Here is a 26,637-nt window from a genome sequence, read left to right on the forward strand (position 1 = left end):
CTACAAAAACATCACCAGGATGTGAAATCTGCTTACTTCAATGGTATTCTCCCTGCCCTCCAATCTTTTCAAATCTAAGGAGGTATGGAAGTAGATGAACTTGCGGAGAAGGGTGGAGAGAAACATCTTGTGATTTTAGTTGAAAATTTGCATTACACAGTAAATCTCGGAACATTGTCCTGCTGTTTTTTATTCCATGTGGTTCTGAGTCTGCAACCTTGGGGAGGGAGCCAGAGTGTTGTATTTAACAGAAAGCCTGGTGGCACAGGGGATTTGGAAAGCTGACCACTGGAATATTAGGTGTTTTACATTAATTATAAGTCAGAAGGAAGTATATGTCAGAGTGGGTCCCCAAGGTGTCTTTCTCAGGTTAAGCACTGAACTTATTTAAGTTACTCTAGGGTATAGCTTCCTTTGTCCTGGAGACAAAGGGCTATGTACATTTGCCAAAAATGATGTGAGTCCAGCTTTTTTGCTCCTCTTAGCCTTGGTAAGCTACAGCTTCCACTCCTACTGTTTAGTAGAAGGAATCCACTGCAACAGGACAGTACTCACTCTGCAAATGATTGGTTACTGGAAATGCATGCCTTAGGTTTTCTCCCCAGTGCTGACAGGAGTGAAACCAGACCGATGGCCTCTAGGATCTTTCTTCCTCTGAGATGTCATGAGTCCAACCAGTGATTCTGTGATGTTGAGATGGAGAAGGGGAACAGTAGAACATGACTGTACCAGTTTTGGCATCACACAGATATGGGTCCAAGTCCTAGTTCTCTCATTCATAAATCTCATAAACTCAAGTAACAACTCATCTTTTCTGAGTCTCCATTTCCTCACCTGTAAAAATAGGAATAATAGGAATTATTCCTTATGGGAATTTAATTGTTTATGGGAATTAAATGAGATACAGCATAGTGTCTGGCACATAGTGAATAAATGTGAGCTCTCATTATTAACATTATGAATCAACATGCCTTGTCCACAGACAGTCCTTACATGGACCCTTTCCTTGGAATTCCAGCCATGAATAGGTGCACAAATTCGAATTTGTACACTGCTCACAGGCAACTAAGAAATTTAGTCCCAGGCCGGGAACAGTGGCTCACGCCTGTAATCTCAGTCCTTTGGGAGACTGAGGTGGGTGGATCACGAGGTCAAGAGATTGAGACCATCTTGGCCAACACGGTGAAACCCTGTCTCTACTAAAAATACAAAAATGAGCTGGGCATGGTGGCACATGCTTATAGTCTCAGCTACTTGGGAGGCTGAGGCAGAAGAATTGCTTGAACCTGGGAGGCGGAGGTTGCACTGAGCTGAGATCGTGCTACTACACACTCCAGCCTGGTGACAGAGAGACACTCCATCTCAAAAAATAAATCAATAAATATTTATTCCCACTGGGGTCCTTTTACTTGACATGGGTTAAGACCAAGAAAACAAAAGATATTATCAGGCTACTATTTATTCTTATTCCCAAACCAGCTGGAAAATGTTTGAATCTCCATGCCAGAGTCTGTTCATCAGGGCTATCCTGTTATATCAGTCAGTTCTCACACCGTTATAAAGAAATACCTGAAACTGGGTGATTTATAAAGAAAAAAGTTTTAATTGGTTCAAAGTTCCACAGGCTGTACAGGAGGCATGGCTGGGGAAGCCTTGGGGAGCTTACAATCATGGTGGAAGGTGAAGGGGAAGGAGACACGTCTGACATGGCTGGAGCAGAAGGAAGACAGAGATGGGGGGTTGCTACACACTTTTAAACAACAAGATCTTGTGAGAATTCACTCATTATCATGAGATTAGCAAGGGGGAAATCCACTCCCATGATTTAAGCATCTCTCACTAGGCCCCTCCTCCAACATTGGAGATTACAATTTGACATGAGATTTGGGTGGGGACACAAATCCAAACCACATCCACAAGATAGCATTTATTAAGCACTTTCTTGGTGCATATATAGCGCCCTGAGAACAGTGCTCTTCCTAGAGGTAGATAGAACCTTTTCCTGAGGCATTTAGAAATTAGCAGAATTAGTATCCTGTGAGATACTTCAGCTATAAGAATTCCATGGCCCTGGTGCTAATCCCTTTTCATTTGCTTCTGCCTAATTTTTTTTCTAGAAACACATTCCATCCGTAACCATTAGACCAATTCATGATCTTCCCAATACCTTGAAAGTGGATTTCTTTGCCTATGTACATGTCTGCTGTTTTTCTTCTCTAACAGTTACTTAATCCTTGACCGAGAACCTTCTAATTGACCACCTCCTGGGTCAAGACATCCCTATCAGAAGTGTTCATGTCTACTGGACTTAGTCATGGAACTCTAACATTACTGACTTTCTTAACCTATTGTCTAAAACATTGTCACTAATTAGGGAAGTTCAAGTTTCATAGAAAGAAACTATTAGAACCCACTTCCCATATCTACAGTCAATGGGTACTTTGTGAAAATTAGAAAAAGACTCCCTTTTCTCAAGATGCTTCGTTTTCATTTGCTGAAAACTGTCAAGATAAATGTACAAAATCTACCATGTCTGCAATATAAATAATGTTCTTGTGCAGTGCACAACCTGCAGAAATTTACATGTTGGTACCGCCAAAGGAAGGGACTCTTTACTAAAGGTAACAGGAAAGATGATCTTCAAGATGTTAAACCATTTAGTTAGTAGTAGACAAATTCGATGTGAAGGCCCTATCTGTTTGATTCACCGCTATTTCCCAGTAGGACTAAATTGTAATGGGTATTACAATCATCTTAACTACCACCAATATGATTTGGGACTCAATACATGTAAAGAATGGTGTTGCTCTATTTAGAATAAGATCTACTAATTATCTTAGTATAATAGTGTGAATGGATATTCACACAGACTCAGAGTATGTCTCTACAGATTTCTTATTCATTACAAAAAGAAAACTTGATGGTGGAGAAGCTGATAGACATCACCTTTACCAAGCGGTTGAAGGCAATGTCACCAATACTGAAACAAGGCAACACCATGTACCTTCTGATGTGATGAACTGAGAAGAGCTCAGCATCACTCTGGGGTTTTCCTGTATTTAATCCCAAGGGAACATCATTGAAACCCAATTGGAAGGACAGTCTAGAAAACAACTGGCCTGGGCCCATCACAAATGTCAGGGGGAAAAAAAAAAAAACTGTTCCAGATTAAAGAAGACCAAAGATACATGACAACAAATGAAAAGGGTAAGCCTTGATTAAATCCTGGATTGGAAGAAATACTGCAAAAACATTACTGTGATGATTAGTGAAATTTGAATACAGGTCGATTAGATACTAGTATTGTATCAACGTTTAAATTTCCCAAATTTGATAATTATACTGTGAAAGTATTTATGGGTAGAAGGTCACAGGATCTATGAGGGATAATAGAATGAAAGAAAGCAAATATAACAAAATGTGAACAATTGGTGAATCAAGGTGAAGAGTATATATAAGAATTCATTGTACTACTCTTGCAAATTTTCCATAAGTTTAAAAATGCTCAAAAGAAAAAGTTCTAAAAAAATTTCTTATTATTTGAAAAAAAATATTATTCTGGTAGAAATAAGCAAGTGTGGACAACTTTCACTGCAAGATGGTGAGCTTCTAGTTTAAACTGGAGGATGAAATAAACAAATCCTTCCATGACAGCATTGTAAGCAAGCAAGGAGTCATCCACCAATCAAACATTCAATGAATTTGAATTAGTCATCTAGTTGGAAATTAACTATGGAGGATAGACTATATACATTTAATCTCCCTTCTTTCCTAAAACGCCCTGAAGTTATTACCCAGAAATACAAAAAGAGTGCAACTGTACAAAGAAAAAGAGAATAAAGATGTACCTGGATAAAGGATATCAAAATAATTTTAAAGGGAATCAAAACCATTTCAGAAGGCAGAAAGTGGGTAGTGAGGCCGGGCGCGGTGGCTCAAGCCTGTAATCCCAGCACTTTGGGAGGCCGAGACGGGCGGATCACGAGGTCAGGAGATCGAGACCATCCTGGCTAACACCGTGAAACCCCGTCTCTACTAAAAATACAAAAAACTAGGCGGGCGAGGTGGCGGGCGCCTGTAGTCCCAGCTACTCTGGAGGCTGAGGCAGGAGAATGGCCTAAAACCCGGGAGGCGGAGCTTGCAGTGAGCTGAGATCCCGCCACTGCACTCCAGCCCGGGCTACAGAGCAAGACTCCGTCTCAAAAAAAAAAGAAAAAAAGAAAGTGGGTAGTGAATTAATACATTGGTGTTAAAGAGTGAAACTGTAATCTAAATCCTGCAGAAAGGAGCAATGAGAATGAAGCCCATGGCCCCTAAAGGCTCAGGAATCAGAGGAGCCAGGTATGGGGTGGATGGGGGATGAGGCTCACATGGAGAGAGAGGTTTAAAGCCTGTCTGCAGCAGTCAGAATCCCAGATCTCCTACTCTCCCTTCTGCATCCAGGTGACTGTTTGGATAGGAGAGATTAAATTAGAGTCTCCATATTTAGGGATGTCAAGCATAGAGAAGGGCTGAAGCAACACACAGGGCTTAAAAAAGAAGCATACTGAATGGTGAGTTTCCTGTCCCTTTCTTCCTTCCAGCTTCCAGAACACCAGCAGCTAAGAGATGCCTCTCCAAAAGGAGACTGGGAAGTTCATCTCTTGAGACCCAAAATTTTAGATCCAAGAGTAGGAAGGCCCTCCCATAGAAATAGCTAAGGTTGGCTTGCCACCTGATCACATGGCAGTGAAATTCATCCACCACCAAGCTCCACAAATGGACACAGAGGATCTAATTAGCTTTCTAGTAAGAATGTAATCTTAAATATTACAGCTAATGACTACAAGACATTTGAGGAGATCGTTCAATATGAAAGAGAAAGACCTAAACAAATAGAAAAATGGGATATGGAGGAAGCTGAGAACATGCAGACCACAAAAAACAACAGTGTATAAAATTGTATTATTAATAACGTCAGAGAAATAAAACCTCAGAAACATAAAACTTCAGATAAATAAAAGAATATACTGTATCTATTAAACAAGAACAGGCTGTTACAGAACAGGAAAAATCAGGGTATAAGATGGACCCTTGGAAAAGTGTGATACTGACAGTGCAGACATTTTCAGATGAAGATATTTTATTTCTGTGCATACTTCTTTAGAAAACTATGGAAGGATGAGCTCCACGAACATGAGAAACAAGAGAGACAGAAAGACATGAAACCAAGAAAACAGGGACTCCAACACGGGAAAACACAAAAATAAATTTCAGGATGGCGGCTAGGTGACAAAGTAAAATGCAATTGATCCAAATTAGAGAAGGATAAAAATAAATTTCCTGGAGAGAGTTCTTTAGAAAAGAAAAACCAAATAACCAAAAGAGAATTGATAAATTATGCCCTGATACATATAACTGTTTATAAAATCTTGATAGAATATCGAGGATGGGTTTGATGGAGCATATGGAACTAATCAAATATAAAAAAAAGGTCATTATTATCTTCAAAAAATTTTTAAAAAATAATTAGGGAAGTTCAGGTGCATTATTTTTCCCAGTAGTACATTGTATTTACAGGCATAATAATAATCTTCATACTGAATACTCATTTAACCAAGAATTATATTGGAATTTATTATATCGGAAATTAATACTAAATTCCAAAATTATATTGGAATCCCTATATTGGAGCAATAGGAATGGTAAAGTAATGAAGTTATAGATTCATGTCGTCAATGAAAGTCAATAAAATATATCCATTATTGATGTAGCCATAATTGAAAACTAAAAAAATAGCAGTAATCGTAGTATTTAGAAATGTGAAGGCAAATGACAGAAGAAACCCTGAGACATTTTTAAAGGGTTGCCTCTGAAGAGTAGAGAAGGGGTAAAGAAGGGTGAGGCAAAGACCTTCTCTTTTCTTTATAAGCCTCTTAATGCTGTTTCATTGTCAATTATTTCATCATTGTTATCTTGATGAAAATAAAAAGCAAAAAGAAAAATTAATAGCTTAATTGAAACATCAGAGTAAAACACAACTCAAACAGGTTGTGTATTGTTGAAATGAAGCTGAGCTGGGTGTGGTGGCTCATGTCTGTAATCCCAGCACTTTGGAAGTCCAAGGCAGGCGGATAACTTGAGGTCAGGAGTTGGAGACAAGCCTGGATAACATGGTGAAACCCTGTCTCTACTAAAAATATATATATATATACGTGTGTATATATATATATGTGTATATATATGTATATATATGTATAGATAGATAGATGTGTGTGTGTGTGTGTGTGTATATATATAGCCGGTGTGATGGTGCATGCCTATGGTCTCAGCTATTCAGGAGGTTGCGGCAGGAGGATCACTTGAGCCTAGGAGGCAGAGGTTGCAGAGGGCCAAAATTGAGCCACTGAACTCCAGCCTGGGTTACAGAGTGAGACCCTGTCTCAAGAAAAAAAAAAAAAAGAAAAGAAAGAAAGAAATGAAGTGGATTTCTTAATGCAGTAGAGAAAGCAAACTCAGAGATGACAAATATGAAAGAACCAGAGTGAGATGAGCTATTTCTCAAGGTCACTGAAAGGCATACCTTGTAGGACAATGAACTTCGTTAGCAGGGTTGGGCCTGGGGTGAGCAGGTGAGGGTGGGGACTAGGGCAAGGTGCCTAGAATGCAAAATTCAGGGAGACCTGCACCACCCTGAAAGCAAGTGCCTCAACTTGGTACCCTATGGGTTCACCCTCTTGCCAGCCTGTCTGTTGGATCCCACCACTCGCAGTGGTGGGTACAATGGATTATAGCTGCTGTGTTTGTAGCTGAAAATCTCTCTCCAAACATGGTGAAATGTGCTTAGGGAAAGCTCACTGCTTGAGGGCTAAAGCAGGGTGAAAGCCAGAAAAATGTGATACAATTACACTCTTCAAAAGACAGCGAGGAAAAGAATCACAAGGCAGCTCTGGCTGTTAGTCTCACAGGAAGAAGTGCCGCCCTGGAGTGAAGGATTCCTACTGTAATCAAAGGGAACAAAGGGGGCATTTTACATCAATTAATGGTACAACCCACTAAGAAGATATAGCAGATTTAGACCTTTATTCCATGAAAAAGAAAAGCACCAATATGTAAACAACTTATTGAAAATTCAGGAGAACTTTTGAAAACTACAAGCTCTCAGAGACTCACAAGTGAGGCATATGGAAAACAAGAATGTAGAGGAGGCCAGGCACGGTGGCTCACGCCTATAATCCCAGCACTTTGGGAGGCATAGGCAGGTGGATTGCTTAAGCCCAGAAGTTCAAGACCAACCCAGGCCATGGCAAAACCTTACCCCCACCAAATATACAAAAATTAGCTGGGCATGGTGGCATGCACTTGTGATCCCAGGTATTCGGGAGGCCAAGGAGGGAGGATCACTTGAGCCCAGGAAGTCAAGGCTGCAGTGAGTTATGATCAGATAACTGAACTCCAGCTTCCTCGATAACAGAGGGAGACTCTGTGAGACAGACAGAGAGAGAGAGAGAGAGAGAGAGAGAGAGAGAAAGAAAGAAGAGAAGAGAAGAGATAAAAGAAAAGAAAGAAGGGAGGGAGGGAGGGAAGGAGGAAGGTAGGAAGGAAGGAAGGAAGGAAAGAAGGAAGGAAGGAAGGAAGGAAGGAGGGAAGGAAGGAAAGAAGGAAGGAAGGAAAGGAGAAAGAAAGAAGAGCATTTGAAACACAAAATTAACAAGCTTGATTTAATAAGTGGACTTGATACATTTCCTAAAGAGAGAATACACATTCTTGTTAAACATGTATGAAATATTTACACATTAACTATGTTTTTAACCACAAAGGAAATCTCAGTATATTATCCAAAGGGGAAATCATACAGGCTCCTTTCTCTGGCTATAATGAAAAAAAAAAAAAAGCTAGAAATGAATAATAAATCATAGCTTTCTCCTCCTCTTCTATCTATGCCTCTCCCTCTACAAGATATTACTCTAGCCACTTAGATTGTTTTTAAAAATTCTCTTTTCAAGATAACTCTTTGATTAGAAAAAAGTACAAAATTATGGACTATTCAGTTATGAAAAACAGTAAAAACAATACATAGAACAACTAGTAGACACAGCCAAAACTAAACTTAGAGGATAATTTATAGCCAAAACGTACTTATTAAAAATCAAGCAACATGAAAAACAACAGCAACTATGCATTCAGCCAGAAAACTCAGCGAAAGGTCAAACACATCAACTAAAACGAAGTAAAAGGAAGAATTTGTATATGATGGGGCTCAGGACACACAACTCCAAAATTTAACACCTTGGAAATGAGAAAACAGCAGGAGCAGGAAGGTCCTTCTCACCCTTCTTCCCTGAAGCAGACCATAAAACCTGAAAATGTCACTCTCTGACTTTCTCCCTCCTTGAATAAGGATGCCCTCTGGGTAAAGGGCAAGACACCTGTCACATAAGCGTTTTCAGGAGAGACCCTTATGTGACAGGTGTCTTGCCCTATACTCAGAGGGAAGGAACGTCACACAGGAATGCCAGGAAGAATCTGAACAAACAGGCCTTGCTAAGTCCTCCCAGTCAAGTTTGTGACCACTAGGTCATACTGAGTCAGCCAAGTATAAAAGTGTCCCCGGAGAGCCTCTCACCAGCCTGCACACTGGGAGGAAAGTGCACGGGGGTGAAGGCCCCTGAAGTTTGCAACGTTTGCAGTGGGGAGGAGCCTGACTCCTCCTCTTCCTGGGTGGAAGCTGGGATTCAATCTTCGAGGCGGAGGCATATGCTAGCAGGACTTCCGCTCTGCTGAGGGTCCCAGTTTCCCCTTTGTTTCCTTTTTGCCCAATAAATTCCATTTTTCTCACCCTTCAAAGTGTCTCAACCCTAACATTTCATGGCCATGTTACAAGGACCCTATTTTTAGCTGAACTAAGGAGAGTCCTGCATCAATACCCTTCCATCCTCCAATCATGCTTCTGCAAGGACTGTCCGTTCTTCAACAAACCTAAGCATAAAAACACATAGATTTCCCTATTTCTTTGGGTCTTCACTTCTGAAGTTTCCCATGCAATGTAAAATTTATATTAAATAATTTTGTAAGCTCTTCCCTTGTTAATCTGTCTTTTGTCATAAAGGCCTTAGCCATGAACCTGGTGATGAGGGGTAGAAGGAATGGATATTACGTTTTCTCCCCTACAAATAAAAAGGAGAACAAAAGAAATATCAATGAAAACAAAACTTTCTTAAAAAACTGAAAACATCAATAAAATAAAAGTGTGGCAAGTGTGACAAAGAAAAGAAGTGGAGAAACCAAGTTAAACCACATTTGGATTAAGAAAGTGGATACAATTACAGATAAGGAAAATATTTTTATTTTTATTTAATTTTATTTTTTGAGATAGGGTCTCACTCTGTCCCCCCGGCTGGAGTGCAGTGGCACGATCTCCGCTCACAGCAACCTCCGCCTCCTGGGTTCAAGTGATTCTGATGCCTCAGCCTCCTGAGTTGCTGAGACTATAGGCACCTACCACCACGCCTAGCTAATTTTTGTATTTTTAGCAGAGACAGGGTTTCACCATATTGGCCAGACTGGTCTTAAACTCCTGACCTCAAGCAATCCACCCGCCTCAGCTTCCCAAAGTGCTGGGATTAGAGGTGGAAGCCACCACACCTGGCCTTGGGAAAGATTTTAAAATAAAAATATTATGTAGAACTTTACAGTGATAAATTGAAAATCCAAATGAAATGGATTTAGTATTTTAATAAAATACTAAATATTTTAAAAATAATTCAAATAGACTCCCTTCCTCTCTTCTCCAAAAACAAAATAAAATACATATTCATTCATTCAACAAATATTTGTTAGCCATTATTGTGAGGTATTTTGAGCCAAGATTAGCAAGATAATGTGCTTTCCCCTAAATCAATCTATAAATTCAATGTATTCCCAATCACAATCCTGAAGAAATTTTAAAATGGGATTTGCAAACTGATTCTCATCTTCATCTGAAAATGTAAATGTGTGAGAAGTTAAAATTTTTTAAAAGTTAAAAACAGGAGACTTGCCTTAATAAATATCAAAACACATTACAAAAATGCCTACAGAGTCACAATTCTGCAAAGACATTTCCCTCCCTCTGTCAGAGGTGTTTGAACCAGAGTGACTCCATCTTGAATACAGTCTGGGTAAAATGAGGTGGAAATCCACTGGGTTGCATTTTCAGAAGGTTAGGCATTCTGTTACACTATGAGGTAGGAGGTTGGCACAAGACACAGGTCACAAAGACCTTGCTGATAAAACAGCATACGGTAAAAAAGCTGGCCAAATCCCACCAACAGCAAGATGGCGACAAAAGTGACTTCTGGTCATCCTCGCTGCTCATTATATGCTAATTATAATATATTAGCATGCTAAGAGACACTTCCACCAGTGTCATAAGAGTTTACAAGCACCATGGCAACGTCAGAAAGTTACCCTATATGATCAGTTCCAGGAATTGCCCACCGCTTTCCCAGAAAACACATGAATAAGCCACCCCTTGTTTAGTGTATTATCAAGAAATAATTATAAGTATCCTTAGTTGAGCAGCCCACACTGCTGCTCTGCCTATGGTGTAGCCATTGTTTTATTCCTTTACTTTCTTAATAAACTTGCTTTCACTTTACTCTATGGACTTGCCCTGAATTATTTCTTGTGCTTAATCCAGGAACCCTCTTTTGGGGTCTGGATCAGGACCCCATTCTGATAACACCCCACACCCCAAAGCCTGTTCACAGTTGTTACTGCCAGGAGCGGACTTGGACTGGAGGGGAGAGGGTGTAGAGAATGGGGAGGAGGATTTTTACTTTTCACCTTTGTATAAGTTTTCCATTGCTGCTATAACAAAGCACCACAAACTTGGCAGTTGAAGTGACATAAATTTATTTTACAGCTCTGGTCCAAAGTCTGAATTAGGTCTTACTGGGTGAAAATCTAGGTGTCAGCAGTGTGTGGTTCTTTTCTGGAGGTTCTAGAGGAGAACTTCTTTTCTTGCCTCTTCCAAGTGTCTAAATGCTGCCCACATTCCTTGACTGGTGATTCCATTCCTTCAACTCTGAAGCCAGCAATGCTCAGTCTTCATGTTGTGTCACTCCTATACTGCATCTTCTGCCTCCTTCTTCCACAATTGAGGACCCTTGTGATTACACTCAGTTCACCTAGATAATCCAGGGTAATCTCCCTATTTTACAGTCAGCTGATTAGTGACTTTAAGTACATCTGCCATCTTAATCACCTTTTGCTGTGTAATGCAACATATTCAGCTTCTGGAAATTGGGATAAGGACATCTCTGGATGGTCATTATTCTGCCTACCACAACTAGAGCTTCCTAAACTGTTTGTATTTGTTAACTTAGAAATATGTATTACTTTTATAATTTAAAATTAAGAGTACCTGATAGTGAGCATTTTTTAAAAAGCTATAAAGACTTAAACTTACTTTTATGTTATAATGATAAAAAAGTTGATGTTGTAGGATTAGGCAAATGAAACATTACCAAAAACAAACAAACAAACAAAAACCCTGGCAATTCAGAGACATATATAGGCAGGATATAGCATTAGACAAAGGTCATATTTCAAGCCATGGAGGAAAAAGAATGGACAATGTATAAGAGGAAACTGTGGGTGTTACTGGAAATAAAAGATTTGATCTTTATGTCATACCACACAATCAAATAAATCCCATGGGGTTTAAAGATCAAAACTTCAAAAAAAATTAAAAGTAGTAGGCAAAAAATGTAGGAAAATATACTAGTAATTTTGGGTGTGCGTTTCTTACACTGCAATCCATAAAGCAAAACTAGATAATATTCAATTCAAAGTCAAAATATAAGAGGCTGAGAAAAAATATTTGATAAAGTTTAACAAAGAGTTAGTAGCCATAATTAATAAAGATCTTTTGTAATCTGATGAGAACTCAGCGATATGGGAAAATGAACAAAAAACATAAACAGGATGATTCTCAGAAGAAGAAATGTAATGGCAACACATATGTGAAATCACATTCAAACTCACTAATGAGGAATGGCAAATTACAAGGGAAAAAACAGGTATTTCTGTAGGCACATTTCGTTAGCTAAGAGCTCAGATTCTGGTGTGCCAAACCTCCTGGGTCTGCTGATTACTCACCGTGGAGCCTTGGACGAGCTAAAGCCTGTACCTCAGTTTCCCTATATGGAAAATAGGGATAATAATACCTCTTAATTATTTATTGCAAAGATAGAATAAGTTAATACATGTAAAGGTGTTTTGAATAATGCATGGCATAGAGTAATCAATAGATGGCAATTCAATATTGTATTACGACATATACACAAAGATGTATATACAAACATGTGCTGCAAGCTCACACACTTAGCACACTCACAAATTCCCCATGGGCCACCGGGTGCCGTGGCTCACGCCTGTAATCCCAGCACTTTGGGAAGCAGAGGCAGGTGAATCACTTGCGCTCAAGAGTTCAAGACCAGCCTGGGCAACATGATGAAACCCTGTCTCTACCAGAAATGCAAAAAAAATTAGTCAGGCGTGATGGCATGCATCTGTGGTCCTAGCTACTCTGGAGGCTGAGGTGGGAAAATTTCTTTGAGCCTGAGAGGCAGAGGTTGCAGTAAGCCGAGGTGGCACTGCTGCACTCCAGCCTGGGTGACAGAGTGAGACTCTGTCTTAAAAAAAAAACAAAAAAAAACAAAATTCCCCATGGCATTATTTGCCAAAACGAAAACTGGATATATGGCTTTAAAGGACATGGATAGGAAATAAGTAAATTTTTTACCTCCAAAATAGAGATAATAAATAGCTATTAAATACAATAAGAATGATCTTGAGCACCTATAGAGGAAGATATCTGTAATAAAATAAGTGAGAAGCCGGGCACAGTGGCTCAGGCCTGTAATCCCACCATTTTGGGAGGCTAAGGTGGGCGGATCACAAGGTCAAGAGATTGAGACCATCCTGAACAACATGGTGAAATCGCATCTCCACTAAAAATACAAAAATTAGCCAAGTGTGTTGGCGGGCACCTGTAATCCCAGCTACTTGGGAGGCTGAGGCAGGAGAATCGCTTGAACCAGTGAGGCAGAGGTTGCAGTGAGCTGAGATGGCGCCATTGCACTCCAGCCTGGGCAACAGAGTGAGACCCATCTCAGAAAAAAAATAAAATAAACAAATAAAATAAAAAGTGAAAAAAAAAGCAAGTCACAGACTTCTATGGAATAATACTAATATGATATATGTAATATATACATATAATACACCCATATGTTCCTATGTATAATATGCACGGAACATGTTACAAAAGGACTCCTTCAAATTGTTAGCAAAAGTGACCACCAGGCAGGGAAGTAGGACAGGCGAGAGAGTCAAAGGGAGAGGGAGACTTTATCAAATAAACTACAATTTTTTTTTTTTTTTTGAGACGGAGTTTTGCTCTTGTTGCCCAGGCTGGAGTGCAGTGGCACAATCTCGGCTCACTGCAATTTCTGCCTCCCGGGTTCAAACAATTGTCCTGCCTCAGCCTCCCACATAGCTGGGATTACAGGCACCTGCCACCATGCCTGGCTAATTTCTTGTATTTTTAGTAGAGACAGAGTTTCACCATCTTGGCCAGGCTTGTCTCAAACTCCTGACCTCAGGTGTTCCACCTGACTCAGCCTCCCAAAATGTCAGGATTACAAGAGTGAGCCCCACACCCAGCCTACATTCTTCTTCTCTATTTTTTCTTTTAATGTAAGCATGTATTGTTTTGTTTTTGTTTTTTGAGATGGAGTCTCACTTTATTGCCCAGGCTGGAGTGCAGTGGTGCAATCTTGGCTCACTGTAACCTTTGCCCGCCAGGTTCAAGTGCTTCTGATGTCTCAGCTTCCCAAGTAGCTGGAATTACAGGTGCATGCCACCACGCCCAGCTAATTTTTGCATTTTTAGTAGAGACAGGGCTTTGCCATGTTGGCCCAGCTGGTTTTGAACTCCTGACCTCAAGTGATCCACTGGCCTCGGCCTCCCAAAGTGCTGGGATTACAGGCGCGGGCCACCGTGCCCAGTCCATGTATTGCTTTGAAAAATACAAAAAATAAAATAGAAAAGAAATGATAAATAAATTCTCAAAAACTGATACAGGGACAATGGTAAGCAAAAGAAAATTATGAAATCAATGTATCCTATAACTTTTTTTCCAAAAGATATAAAATGATTGGCAAAGGAATTAGTCCAGTCATGCTTCAAAGAATGTTAGTTTAGCTATGGGGTTTCTAATACTTTGAATGAGAGCTAAAATGTCAAAGTCATACATCTTTCAAGGATAACAATTCTCTAATAGCCTTCATTAATTGCTTCCATTGTACATAATATTTGTAAGTTTTACATCTCCAGGAAAGTAATGTTTGCACATTCAAACCGTGTACCTTCAATATTACTTAGGTGACATAAACAAATTAAAATAAGGCCAATGTATACCAGTTGTGTTTATCAACCTGATCCCCTCTGAAAACGAGAAATGCAGTCAAATACCCTTTAATACTATTTATTAGTGGAGTAATATAATACATTTTGACAAGTCGAACAGTTGTAACAGGAGGCTATTTAAGTCTCTACAGGGCCTGTTTAGAATGAAAACAGGAGTGAGAGACAGCTCTATAGCTGGGTTTTAAGAACAGTTCAGCCATCAACTATATCCTAACCAAGTACTTTTATCCAGTTAATTTACGGAGTGAATCCCTTAGGGTCTCTAGCCGTCTACCCCTGCAGCTCATTAGAGCCCAATATCCAACTTTTCTCATTGTAGCACTGAAAGCATTTATGCTTAAAATGTAATTAAACTTAAAACAAACAAGATCTTTATCCCCTGACAGTCTCACTATTTTTAAATTGACAAAGGCATGAACTTATATAGGATTATTTAGCAAGCACTATACATTTCAGCCACTTATGGCAAGACATTTGCCCAACTGTTCATCCTGCATGCAATTAGAAATCTAAATACTTGGGTAACGGGTTTCTATTGGGAATTAAACTTGCAGATCTCTTACAAACGAGTAATGTGGTAAGACTTGCTGTCCAATGAGGTGTCTTATTGAAATATCCCAGGCCATTTCACTTGTCACAGCTGTCGTTTCAGCCGCTTGCACTCACAGTGTATAGCTTTCATTACGAAAATAGAAATTTGTGTCCTAAGTGCTGTTACATTACTAATGCTAAATATTTAATTCCCTGGGGTTCCAATTATGGTTGAGCACTGGCAACACTGATTCTACTTTTTAATAACAACTGTAAAAGCAATTTGAGCATTTTTCAATTAATTAAATACATAGTGAACGAGTAACCTCTTGTCATTTTGCCCTCCAGGACCTGAGCTAATTGGTATAAAATAAAATGTTTTGAAAATTAACTGATATTCTGGTCTGCACACTGTTATACCATTAAATTACAGTTTGCAAAATGAAGTTTGTCTTCTAATAGTTACACTCAATAGAGTCTGCAGATGTGAGTAAGTACCTGCATTTTATGTACGTCACGGTGCCTCTAATTAGAGCCGAGTTGAAAGTCGACTGTAGTTTCTCCAAACACCAATCAGTATCAATAATACTTTGCATTGTTCACAGATAAATGCAACATATTTCAAAATAGGGAAGTTTCCCAGGTTTCATTACATGTTTTCACAATTTAGCTTAAATGTTTTGAAAGTTTGTTCACAGGAATTACTATTGTTAATTATATTCACGTAGGAAAGTTCAAAAAAATTTTTATATTTTTTTCACAAAAGAAAATTACAAATCGGATGCCTGGGAAAGCCCTTCCTTTTCAAATGCTTTGTGGCAGTTTCTTGTTTCACCATAGAACAATGTCATAAATAAGCTCTAAATTGGTGTTTCAGCTGAAAAGGATGAATTATAAAAGCAGATGCCATTTTACTCACATTTTAAAATAAACCTTTTTCTGAAGTACAATGAAATCTGATTAAAGAGACCATCTCCTTGTAGAAAAACGTCTCTGACAGGTGTTCTTCCAGCCCAGAGTCTTGATTGGCCATAATCTAAAATCCATGCTCGGAAAGTGAATGCCTTTTCAGCAGCTGTCTGCCTAACAGAGATGATCCCCTAAACAGGTTTCACTGAATTAGGAATCTCAGCAGAAGCATTAGGGCTCATGGACTAAGACACAGAAAGTGAAATTAATCACGCTGGGAGAGAGAGAAAAAAATAATAGGGAAAATTTAATCACTTCCATACCCATCTTTAGGGTTAAAACTTTAATATTTCTAAGATTTTAGTAACATCTTTGAGAAATGAATTTTTAATTATAGGACTAACTGGATAGCACCAGTCGGTTAAATAAATAAATCAGCCTAAATTTCTGATTAAAAAAAAAAAACTTAACTGGGTAAAGAGAACATATTAGAATTCTGAGGTTGAGTTGACTTTTCCGGAAGTAATCTCCAGTCAATCAGCAAATACACACACTCACATATAAATGAAAATAAAAATAAAAATTTATTTAAGGTTTATTTAAATATTAATCTATATGGAAGATAATATCTTAATAGACCTTTAAAAACAACAGCTTAATATATCTTATAAAATAATTCTTAAAACAATAAGCCATAGAATTTCTAAAAGACGTATTACATCCAGTTATACAAATTATTTTTGCCAAAGACCTTTTTTTTTTCCAGCCCAAAAAAAGGGCTATATTTTAAAATCAAAAAGTCAAAACTGGCCAAGCATGGTGGCTCATGCCTTTAATCCCAGCACTTTGGGAGGCCAAGGCGGGTGGATCATGAGGTTGGGAGTTCAAGACCAGCCTGGCCAATGTAGTAAAACCTCATCTCTACTAAAAATACAAAAATTAGCCGGACATAGTAGTGCATACCTGCAATCCCAGCTACTTGGGAGGTTGAAGCAGGAGAATTGCTTGAACTGGGGAGGCAGAGGTTGCAGTGAGCCGAGATTGCACTACACTCTAGCCTGCGTGATAGAGCAAGACTCTATCTCAAAATAAATAAATAAATCAAAATAAAGAAAACTTACGCTTTGAATACCAGTGGCACAGATATTTTTTATATGAAGAAATGGACCAGAATTTAACTGACTTCTAATATGTGGCCAAAACACAACTAAACAAAACAACACCCAGTTCTCTAAAAACATGAGACGGTCATAATTAAAGTCACTATATTTAGTATCAGGGTCCCCAGTTATTGCACCAAGCTAACCAGTTGGAGTTGGTCATCAAATCCCAGAGTCTCCACCCATCTCCAGCTGCAGCAGCAGGATGACGACTAGCCGCAGATGATGAGACATTGACCCCCTCAGGATCACATGCCCATCAAGTTCCCCTCCTTGTGACCTGACACTCCATGTACTCACAGGGGTTGGCAGCCCCAATCTACACAGTCAGAGCTAAGTCTGACCTATTATCCCACCAATACCAGTACATGAAGCCAGTGAGAAAACTCCACCAACCTTGGAAGCAGAGGATCTGAGCTCAAACTTGAGAGTGCGAACAGTGGTGTGATCTAGGATGGGTCACTCCACACCTCTGCACCCCTGATCTCCTCGCTCTGACATGGGGGACAATGTAATCTCTGCATTGTTCTCAAGGTCCAGTGAGAAAAGATGAAGCTGCTGCAGAAGTTGTAAAGCAGCATGTAAATGTAAGATACCCAAGGCTTCCAGGCTAACGTTTACCTGCCATTTAACAAAGCATTTCTCATGTTACTGTGCAAAGTACCTAAAGTAAAAAACATATGCAGTGAATCCATAAAAATGTGCCTAACAAAAAGAGAAAGGTTAGAATAATTGCGGACTCTGCAATTTTCACTAGAGATGCTGTTTTAGAATTAAGGCTTTAGGCTGAGTGCAGTGGCTCATGCCTGTTAATTCCAGCACTTTGGGAGGCTGAGGCAGGCGGATCACTTGTGGTCAGGAGTTCAAGATCAGCCTGGACAACATGGCGAAACCCTGTCTCTACTAAAAATACAAAAAATAGCCAGGCGTGGTAGTACGCGCCTGTAATCCCAGCTACTTGGGAAACTGATGCACGAGAATCACTCGAATCTGGGAGATGGAGGTTGCAGTGAGCCGAGATTGTACCACTGCGCCCCAGCCTGGGTGACAGAGCGATACTCTGTCTCAAAAAAAAAATAAAAATAAAAAATTAAGGCTTTAGCTTTAGTCCCAGTAAATTACAAGTCAAAAGAAGATATATTTAGAGTTTATTTAAAAAAAAAAGGGGGGGGGAGCAATAGGATAAAGAAGAGAAGGGGAATTAACAGGATATTATCTCAATATAGGTGTCATTTAATAAACCATAAACTTAAAATGAGGCCTGCTTCAATTTTATTTTCTAAGGTGTATTCAACTATTTCCCTTAGTTCCCAGACTCGAGGCCTGATGGCTCACCTATCCTGGTTAGAATCAGCCTCTGCAGAACTCTGTGAAGTGGGGCAGGAGGTCAAAGGAGGGGGTTAGAGCAGATGCCCCTCATTTTAACACCCAATTGGCTAAAATACACAGAGAACTGAGAAAAGACTTGCTTGCAAGTTCATATACAACTATGGCATCTGGCCCATTAGCGGGCTCTGGAAGCCCTTTTTCATGCTGGCTATCTTCTAATAAGCTCCACTACCTGGTCTCCCAGTCCACAGAAGCATAAAAGCAGCACTTTGAAGGGCAGGGCAAGGCCCGCAGGTAGAGCCTATGAGAAATACAGCTGACAGCAATTGAAGAAACAGAAAGCTTCCAAGAAACGCTAATGAGAGCTAAACAGAAAATAAAAAACCAAAATAACTAAAACAAAACAAAAGGGCCAAGTCCTTTCATGAGAACAGTCCAATTCTTACTGATGACGATGAGTTATTACCAAAGTTAAATGAGACTTGATATGCTTTCAAGATGAGAGGGGAAAGTATAATCCATTTTAGAAAGATTTCCATCACAAATAGTTAATGTTAATTCTGAAAACTGGGCTATCTTGAATAACCCATTCCCTGAGGGTTTCAGATTAGCATCGTTTCACTGTAGTTAGATAGTTTTATGGTTAATGTACTGTGGTATAAATAAATATAGCTTAGCCTAACTGTCTCCACTGAAAATATGTGTTCCATAAAACAACAAGTAAAATAGGTCAATAACCAACCCATAGTAAATAATTCAAGCATAAAAGTACATAACATTAGAATGAACTAAGATAAACCAGTCCTCTTCAAAACTGACAGTGTATTTATTCAAAATGGACTTTTAAAATGAAAAACTAAATATCTAAAGATAAATGGTGAGAAAAGAGGTATAAAATTATTAACTTACATGCACTACACTCCAATAAGAAGAGTCTATAGGAAAATAAATCAGTTTATGCATCCATGTGATGATGAAATCATATTCTATACCACTCTTACTCGGTTTTACAACATACAGTTATAGTAGATGTTCAATAAATTGTTGAACGGAAACATAATTTACAAGGCATTCAGATGTCAGATAAAAAAGAGATGGACGATAACAGGTATATCATCAATTTTTCTTGGGGGTATTTAGAGATGTGAAATATAAGGAAAGTGAAAGAGAGGAATTTGAAATTTTAGAGGAACTCAACCTGCTGAAAGCTATGATGCACACATTGATTTTGACTGCATCTGGGAGCAAAAGATGCTGGGTGAATAATATCTGGCTCTGGTTAGGTTTCAGAATAGAAGACTAATCTGAAGACATTAAAAATGGCACCAGGAGATCAGAAGGATGAAGTCAGAGTCCCAGCCTCACAGCTCCTCCGGCACTAGCTTCACTACTAGGCAGTCCCATTCAGCCAGGCTAACAAAAGATGTCCTGATTTGTGGCTTTGGGGAAACAAGGTAGCAGGTGACCTCCATGGAGCCCCTTGGGGGCAGAGGGAGGTGACAAAAGGTTCCCTATATTGTTAGCAAGCTTCCTTCACCTCCTTGCCTGGTGCAGGTTATGTCAGAGTTTTAGTGATTCCATTGTTTTAGATTTTAATTTACATGGCTCTTTGGGCATTTTGCAGAGTATATCACCATAGAAGTGGGCATGTTTGCCTTTAATGTTTAATGTCTGTGGGCATAATTTATGCATTACTATATTGTTCACCACTCTATTAACTCAAATATGTTAGTAACCTTTGTGTTTTTTCCCATAGGCTGTGAATCGTGGATAGCATAACCATACCAGGGACATGGGTAGCCTCTCAGTCCCCAGCCTTACCCCAGTTTATTTTATTTACTTATTTATTTGGAGATGGAGTCTTGCTCTCTTGCCCAGTTTGGGCAAGATGCGCCCATTGGGTAATGGTGCGATCTTGGCTCACTGCAACTTCTGCCTTCCAGATTCAAGCAATTCTCCTGCCTCAGTCCCCCAGGTAGCTGGGATTTCACGTGCGTGACACCACACCAGGCTAATTTTTGTATTTTAGTAGAGGCGGGGTTCTCCGTGTTGGCCAGACTGGTCTCAAACTCCCAGACTCAAGTGATCTGCCTGCCTTGGCCTCCCAAAATGCTGGGATTACAGATGTGAGCCACTGTGCCCAGCCTTATCCAAGTTTATGACCAGCTGAACTTTACTCTCCCAGTCCAAAATTCACACAGCCCACTGAAACATAGGGCACTCCTGACATTACCAAATTGCTTTATGGTGAGGTTTTAGAAGAACGTCATGTGTCTATCTCATAAAGACCTGAGTAAAAAATTTTACAAGCACTTACACAATGCTTAGAATGTGCGCAGTGGCTCACTCCTGTAATCCAGCACTTTGGGAGGCTGAGGTGGGCAGATCATCTGAGGTCAGGAGTTCGAGACCAGCCTGGCCAACATGGTGAAACCCTGTCTCTACTAAAAATACAAAAAATTAGCCAGGCGTGGTGGCTGATGCCTGTAATCCCAGCTACTCCGGAGGCTAAGGCAGGAAAATTGCTTAAACCCTGGGTGTGGAGGTTGCAGTGAGCCGAGAACTCGCCACTGTAGCCTGCCTTAAAAAAAAAAAAAAAAAAAAAAAAAGGTGGCATACATCTTCCACTCCACTAGTGAAGGACATTTCAGGCTTCTGCAAAAAATTGGCAAGACGGGGCAGATAATTCATTGTTTATGACATTTTGGGGGAGAACAGATCTGGGGATTTAAAAACCCCAAAGGCAATCCTAGTGAGGTCTTTGAAAGGCTGTTTAGAGACGGAGCAGAAGGAGGGGAATTCGTCTCTCTCCTTTAGAATAGGTGTCGGTCAGCTAAATCCAGTCTGCAGCCTGTTTCGTAAATGTCATTGTAACGCTCTTGTACAAGTGTCATTGGAGCATAGTTACACCCTCTAGTCTATGGCTGCCTCTGCAATGCAGTGACAAAGTAACTGTGACAGAGATTGCCTAGGCCACAAAGCCAAAAATATTCACTATATAGCTCTTAATAGAAAAAGTTGGTCAATGCTTGCTTTAAAGTTAACTCCCAGGCTGGACATGGTGGTTCATGCCTGTAATCCCAGCACTTTGGGAAGCCGAGGTGGATGGATCACTTGAGATCAGGAGTTCGAGACCAGCCTGGTCAACATGGCTAAACCCCATCTCTACTAAAAATACAAAAATTAGCCAGGCATGGTGGCTCGGGAGGGAGGGTGAGGCAGGAGAATCCCTTGAACCTGGGAGGTGGAGTTTACAGTGAGCCGAGATCATGCCACTGCACTCCAGCCTGGGCAACAGAGCAAGACTCCGTCTCGAAATATCAATCAATCAATCAATCAATAAAATTAAGTCTCTCTCCCTGAGAAGGACAGGAACCCCGGCAAATCTGTTTCTGTCCTAGAAAACACCTCCCCCCAACCCAGCTTTAAATAGCTTCTTCCCTGTTCGCCCCTCCCTACCCCCACCTCAGCCTTAAGACATCCAGATGCAGAGGTCTGTGTTATTTGGAGATCACAAAGGCCTAAAACACACCCCACTTGCCAGTTGTGAAACACCCAATGAAGACTCAGAACCATCAAGTCATCAGAGGAGTGGTTGAATTTGAAAGTTCCCTTTTCAGCTCCACATTCCCTTTTCAGTGACAGGGCAAAAAAAAGGGGACCTTTTCTCTCCTTTAGAACAGGGCTTGGCAAACGAAATCCAGCCTACAGCCTGTTTTTGTAAATGCTACTGGAGCACTTGTTTATGGCTGCCTTTGCATTGCAATGACAAAGTAGTTGCCACCTAGATGGCTCAACATTGATTGAACACCTGGTTCCTGCCCACGCATTTGACCTCAAGTGCAGGGAAGCCTCAAAGAGGAGGATGTGAAAGGGTGTGTGGATTTCATCAGAACAGGATGAGACTGAGGGAAGACCCTCCAAACGGAAGAGGCAGCAGACCCACAGGCGTGGGGGGGGTCATGTATGCCATGGTCTACCCTAAGAAATGCAGCTTCTGGGAGAGAAGGGTGCATAGGCTGAAGAGATGGGAAACAAGGCTGGAATAGTCTGCCAGTCAGGCAGCGAAAGACCTTGTGAATGGCACTGTTGAGAAGTGGAGGGCAGGAGGATGTTTCTGTTTAATTTTAATTTTTATTGTGATTTTACTTTAAGTTCCAGGATACAAATGAAGAACATGCAGGTTTGTTACATAGGTATATGTGTGCCATGGTGGTTTGCTGCACGTATCAACCCATCATCTAGGTTTTAAGCCCTACATGCATTAGCAATTTGTCCTAACACTCTCCCTCCCCTTGCGCCTCACCCCACAACAGGCCCTGATGTGTGATGTTCCTCGCCCTGTGACAATGTGTTCTCATTGTTCACCTCCCACTTATAAGAACATGCGGTGTTTGGTTTTCTGTTCCTGTGTTAGTTTGCTGAGGACGATGGCTTCCAGATTCATCCATGTCCCTGCAAAGGACACGATTTCATTCCTTTTTATGACTGCATAGTATTCCATGGTGTACATGTACCACATTTTCTTTATCTAGTCTACCATTGATGGTCATTTGGGTTGGTTCCATGTCTTTGCTGTTGTAAATAGTGCTGCAGTAAACATACTGTTTGGGTGAGGGAGAAGGGACCAAAATGGAGGAAGTTGAATAAGATGGCACAGTCCCGATTGCTTCCGGGTTCTTCATCACCATCTTCCCGGGTGCGGGAATGTGCAGGACAACCGAGCATGCGCCAGGTGATGTCAATCCAAAGAGATTGAAACTTACTGGGCCATGCCTATGGAGACGCCCCATCATGCCCTTATCCCGCCCACTGCCCTCCCTCTTCCAGTACCAATGCATAAAAGTCCGTGGCCGGCAGGAGGCGGTGTGACTTCTTCGACCCCCGTTTTCGTGGGCCGGAGAACCTCACCCTAGAGTGCCAGTGCGACTTCCCTGGCCCCATACCTGAGGACTGGAGAACCTCGCCCGAGAGTGTGTGAATGTTTGCAATAAAAGGCTGCCGCTTTCTTATGTACTTTGGCCTCATGTTTAATTATTTAGCTCTCCTAAATTAAATTAAGACACATACATGTGCATGTGTCTTGATAGTAGAATGATACATAATCCTTTGGGTATATACCCAGTAATGGGATTGTTGGGTCAATGGTATTTCTGGTTCTAGATGCTTGAGGAATCACCACGCTGTCTTCCACAATGGTTGAGCTTATTTACATTCCCACCAACAGTGTAAGAGTGTTCCTATTTCTCCACAGCCTCGCCAGCATCTATTGTTTCTTGACTTTTTAATAATTGCCATTCTGACTGGCATGAGAGGGTATCTCAGTGTGGTTTTGATTTGCATTTCTCTAATGGTCAATGATGTTGAGCTTTCTTTCATATGTTTATTGGCTGCAAAAATGTCTTCTTTTGAGAATGTTTGTTCATATCCTTTGCCCACTTTTTGATGGGATTTTTTTTTTCTTGTAAATTTGTTTAAGTGCAGGAGGATGTTTCTAAAGGATTTAAACAGCAGGGCACGGTGGCTCCCACCTGTAATCCCAACATTTTGGGAGGCCAAGACGGGCAGAACACTTGAGGTCAGGAGTTTGAAACCAGCGTGACCAACATGGTGAAATCTCAACTCTATCAAAAATACAAAAATTAGCCAGGCGTGGTGGTGCACTCCTGTAATTCCAGCTACTTGGGAGGCTGAGGCAGGAGAATCACTTGAATCCAGGAGGCAGAGGTTGCAGTGAACTGAGTTTGCGCCACCACACTCCAGCCTTGGGGACACAGTGAGACTCTGTCTCAAAAAAATAAAATCCTTAAAAAGCATTTAAGCAAGGGCACAATGTGATCAGATCTCACTTTAGGAAGATGACTCTAACAGCAGGGGTGAGGTAGGTGGGGTAAGGGAAATCTGTGCCCTCTCCTAGGCTGCTGGACCCTCCCCATCACATCTCCTCTGAAAACCACTTCCCTGTGCACCCCAGAGAATTCAACCTTTTCCCCCAGGATCTATGGGCACCTTCTAGACAACAGCAAAAACAGGAACGTTCTCACCCCAAATCATCATTTTCTGGACTGCCTCCCAGTCCCATGCTTCTCCTTCTATCAGCTATTATTGTTGTTTTGTTTCTAATTTCCAATCTGCTAGAAAGCTAATTCTATGAAATACAAAATGGTACACTCTGGTACCGTGGCAATGTCAAATGCTATACAGGTCTCTAAATGCTTTCCCTCATTTCCTGCATTTGTCTTGTCACAGGCTGATCAAAAATGTCTGTGGAAGTCCAGTTTCCAGTTTGGCATTTAAAGCCAAACTTGGAAGCTGCCCCTTCATCATAACAGGTGGAAAGCTGAGCAAACTGAAAACTCAGCAACCTGACTTGGATCTGTAAGAGTGAGATCACAGAGCAAACTGCTGCTTCTGAAACTGGAGAGACAGACAGGTAGATATAGAAAAGAACTTATCAGAGCAGAGACCTCTGTGGGGACCAAAACCGGGCAGGAAAACCTGAATTATAATTGACCAATTGCCAGAGACTCGTTGTGTACAAATCTGACAGTTAAACCCCGCCACGCCCCAGTCATGAGGAGGTAGGGGGCCATTTTGTGAGGTTTGCCTCTTAGAGCTCTACTGGGTTATTACAGTGAATATCAGAGAAAAACTTCCCCTCATGCTTCTAGCGGGGTGGGAGGGGGAAAGAAACCACTTGAAATACAATACAGCACTCTCTTCCATTGTGTTCTTTTTTAATACATATTTTTATTTTCTTCGAGATGGAGCCTCGCTCTATCACCCAGGCTGGAGTGCAGTGGTATGATCTCAGCTCACTGCAACCTCCATCTCCCGAGTTCAAGTGATTCTCCTGCCTCAAACTCATCATGCCTGGATAATTTTTGTATTTTTAGTAGAGACAGAGTTTTGCCATGTTGGCCAGGTGGGTCTTACATTCCTCACCTCAAGTCATCCACCTGCCTCGGCCTCCCAAAGTGCTGGGATTACAGGTGTGAGCCACTGTGCCTGGCCCCAATCTGTTCTTTCTTCTCTTTTTTTTTTTTTTTTTTTGAGGTGGAGTTTTGCTGTCGCCCAAGCTAGAGTGCATTGGCGTGATCTTGGCTCACTGCAACCTCTGCCTCCTGGTTTCAAGTGATTCTCCTGCCTCAGCCTCCCGAGTAGCTGGGATTACAGGCATCCGCCACCACACCCAGTTAATTTTTGTATTTTTAGTAGAAACAGAGTTTCACCATCTTGAACAGGCTGGTCTTGAACTTCTGACCTCCCGATCCACCAACCTCAGCTTCCCAAAGTGCTGGGATTACAGGTGTGAGCCACCGTGCTCGTCCCTCATCTGTCCTTAACAAGATCTGCTATTTGACTATAGCCTAACTTGATGGGGTTTTATCAGAGCCCAGGTGTCTTGGGGGAAGTGAAATATTCAATTTCAGCCCCCTCTATACTTCCATGCAGTAGAAGACAAATACCCTACTCCAGCCCTCTCCAGCCATTCTGTCCCTCCTAAGCAGGGGAAACTGAGAAACGCATGTGAAGTTCATAGTCCAGAGGCATCGATTCACTAAAAGACGAAGACCTAATCACAGGACTATAGAATGTTTCCCCTCTCCCCACACCTACTGTGAGATTACTAAAGGCCTATTTACGACAAGTCCTTTTGCCCAGTACATCATGCCCAGCTATCAGGAAAAAAATTACAAGGCATACTGAAGGGCAAAAAACACAGTTTGAAGACACAGAGCTAGCATCAGAACCAGACTGAAACATAGCAAGGATGTTGGAATTACTAGACTGGGAATAAAACAACTATTTAAACAACTATTTTTTTAGGCTGAACTGTGTCTCTAAGTGATGTTTATTACCCTGTCTTTCCCAAGATCAAACATATTGCTAATGGTTAATTTCAGAAAAGTAAATTGAGCAGTGCCTGAAATTGAACAAGTGATGCTACAGTTCAAGTCAAAATCAAAGTCAGACTTTGTTAAACTGAATTCAAGTATTAGGTTGGGGCAAAAGTAATTGTGGTTTTTCCATTCCTTTTTCTTTCAATTACTATTTTTACTTTAAGTTCCAGTACATGTGCAGGATGTGCAGGTTTGTTACTTGGGCAAATGTGTGCCATGGTGGTTTGCTGCATCTATCAACCCATCACCTAGGTATTAAGCCCAGCATGCATTAGCTATTTTTCCTAATGGTCTCCCTCCCCTCACCCTATGCACCAACAGGCCCCAGTGTGTGTTGCTCCCCTCCCCGT

General features: G+C 40.8%; 1 long non-coding RNA gene across 2 annotated transcripts in view; it reads right to left on the reverse strand.

The window, feature by feature from the left end:
* LOC135968910 (uncharacterized) overlaps positions 1-16,160 on the reverse strand; it is a 39,118-nt gene extending 22,958 nt beyond the window's left edge. For both annotated transcript variants that reach the window (XR_010583938.1, XR_012428926.1), the window contains exons 1-2: positions 15,905-16,160; positions 556-834 (exon numbers count right to left, since the gene is read on the reverse strand). This is a non-coding gene — a long non-coding RNA (uncharacterized lncRNA). The remainder of the gene's footprint in view (positions 1-555; positions 835-15,904) is intronic.
* Between the last annotated feature and the right edge of the window lie 10,477 nt (positions 16,161-26,637).

The sequence above is a fragment of the Macaca fascicularis genome, chromosome 20, assembly GCF_037993035.2.
Source record: "Macaca fascicularis isolate 582-1 chromosome 20, T2T-MFA8v1.1".
Lineage (NCBI taxonomy): Eukaryota > Metazoa > Chordata > Mammalia > Primates > Cercopithecidae > Macaca > Macaca fascicularis.